The sequence below is a fragment of the Montipora capricornis genome, chromosome 14 (genome assembly GCF_036669925.1).
Source record: "Montipora capricornis isolate CH-2021 chromosome 14, ASM3666992v2, whole genome shotgun sequence".
In the NCBI taxonomy this organism is placed as follows: domain Eukaryota; kingdom Metazoa; phylum Cnidaria; class Anthozoa; order Scleractinia; family Acroporidae; genus Montipora; species Montipora capricornis.
In genome coordinates, this window is record NC_090896.1 from 26861609 (window position 1) to 26864061 (window position 2453).

Genomic DNA, 2453 nt, shown 5'->3' on the forward strand with positions numbered 1-2453 from the left:
CTGTCTGTTTTTTTTTTTTTTAAGAAACAGAGTGGTAAGTGACTAGTGGAAATGAAATGATGTACGTGTCCTGCATGATATTGAATTTTCTAAAAATATTAACTGGCATATTTACAACTGAACTTTCCATACAAATAAAATGCGAATCGTGTCGATGCTCGTTAGCTTCTATACCAGAACTTCAGATTACCGTCTTAACACAGGAAATAGATAACTGAATTGCGTCGAAAGTGTCACATTTCTTGGATTAATACCCTGACAAGCTTAAGAGGACCTTATTAATTGCTGCTTTCAATTCCCCTTGAGCAAATGAAACTCAATATGATATTCAATTATTAATCCCATCTTTGATTTCCAAACAATGAATTATTTTATCTTTATCAGTAGACTTTCAGGCAGTTGCTGTCAATGAATTCATCATTCGATTATCCACTTTGAACAGCTTTACATAATCGAAAATTTTGGCAGAGATCCTCGATTTTCTTTTTGATTTACCCCATTCTATCCGTTGCAAATGGACAACCTCAAAACAGACGCTTAAAGGAGATCAGTATATAATTTCTCTTCGAAAGTATTGGATGATATTAACCTTATTTGTGTGAGTGGTTATGAAAACGGCAAATGAGAAGTGAAAAAAAAAGGGGAACGAGTATTCTTAAATGTGGTGTGGACCAGAGCAATTTGAATTTTATAAGGCAGCCGATTAGTTCTGGATCTTAAGAAGTCCATTACATCAAAACACATGGTCATAGCCACTTGCATGCATGGAAGTGTTAGCCAAAAATGAAGCCCTACTGGTTTTCAACTGAAGTAAATACCTACCTCACTGTTATCCAGAACAGTTCGTCTTTTCACTGTTTTGTCCACAAAAACTGTTGTACGCGGGCTAAGCACTGTTTTTCTCACCAACTTACAGTTTCATAGTCTGTTGCAGAGACGGTCTGACGAATGGCTATCTTTGCACATGTGTCGAGCCCTTTTATCCCATCGTCTACGCCCAGTCTGGCTCGCTCAGCAGATTCTAAAGATTCCTAGAGAGATTAGTAACCTTTTTCTGCTTAAGTCCTGGTCATATTAATTACCAGTCCGAATATTTACACTCCTGCGCCTGCGCGAAAGCTTGAATGAAAGTATTTTAGTTTTCTGCCACAGACGCCACGTGTATCTGCAATCTTTGATTTATTTTCGATTTAGTTGATTGTCGCTGCTTGCATCATGACGGCACTGCCAGCTCTGTATTTCTCTTCTTAATCTCGTTTATGAAGTAATCTGCGTTTTCTTAACAGCTTCCAAGCCCTGTTATACAGAAAGTCTGCACCCTCACATCTGTGCAATCCGGCTGAAACAACGGTTGTACGTTTTAACTCTCTTAATATTCTCCTTTCTTTTACGCATGAAAAGTAATTAGATAAAGAAATCAAATCAAACTGTCATGTCTTTTATCGTGTAATTTTCCTTGTTTTCACTGTTTACCTAAAGTGCGGATCACGATTCAATTTTACAAAAAGATATATTTGCCGGAATCAACGGACTATGCGTTAAATCCTTTCCTTAAGTGAACATTCCGTTTTCTTCGAGAAGTTTCGTTTGTTTGTTTTCTTTTTCGTCCTTTTTTGTTTTGTTTTGCATTTCACGTCGAAAATGGAATCCTTAAATTTAAACCGCCTCTTTATAACTAGAGTTTGATGTCATTAGCCAAAAACTGCAAAAAATTGGCATACTGAAGGTTATATTTTAATTAAGAAGGATATATTTTAATTAAGAAGGACCATTGACTTGATCAGGATGAGGTGCTAAGATAGCCGGCGCAGTTGTGAGAGCTGTCGGCTCACACTGAATGTCGACCCACACTAAATGTCGACCCGGATTCAATTTCCAGACTCAGCGTCATATGTCATAGTTTGTTGGTTATCTAACCTGGGGCCTGTTTCTCGAAAGTCCCGAAAACGTTTCGGGCCCGAAAAGCGATTTGTGAAATTGCCAACCGCTTGTTTTGGAAAGCCGATCTTTTGACATGTTTTCAAGATAACAAAAAGAAAAATAACTGTGAAGTTTAACGACTTAAAACCTCTCCGTTCTTGAGATACAAAGGGAATTGTGACACCCGAATATGGCCCGTAAAGTTTCGGGACTTTCGAGAAACGGGCCCCTGCTCCGAAAACTTTTTCCCCGGGTACTCTGATTTTCCCCTCTCCTCAAAAACCAACATTTGGTTAGATTCAGTGCGTTAATTTGTTGATTTCAGTTTACAGTGTCTCCAATTAGTGCTGCAGCGATAGAAGGCTCCTTGATCAGATGAACAAAAAAGTTCAGGAAAACTTACGAGATCCATGAATGGCAATAGTCCTTCTAAAAAATTGGTCTTGTCGTAGATACGCAAAAACTGAAATCCAGACTTTAAACATTGTTTGCGCTTCCATCATCTCCACTGTTCAGAACCTAATTCCAGTTAA

General features: G+C 38.2%; 1 protein-coding gene across 2 annotated transcripts in view; it reads right to left on the reverse strand.

Moving 5' to 3' along the window:
• LOC138033375 (protein Wnt-8b-like) overlaps positions 1 to 972 on the reverse strand; it is a 25089-nt gene extending 24117 nt beyond the window's left edge. Inside the window, exon 1 of one of the 2 annotated variants that reach the window (XM_068881115.1) lies at positions 823 to 972. The gene's annotated coding sequence lies outside the window, so the exon portion shown is untranslated. The remainder of the gene's footprint in view (positions 1 to 822) is intronic. The other variant, XM_068881117.1, reaches the window with a different exon arrangement.
• Positions 973 to 2453: the final 1481 nt, after the last annotated feature.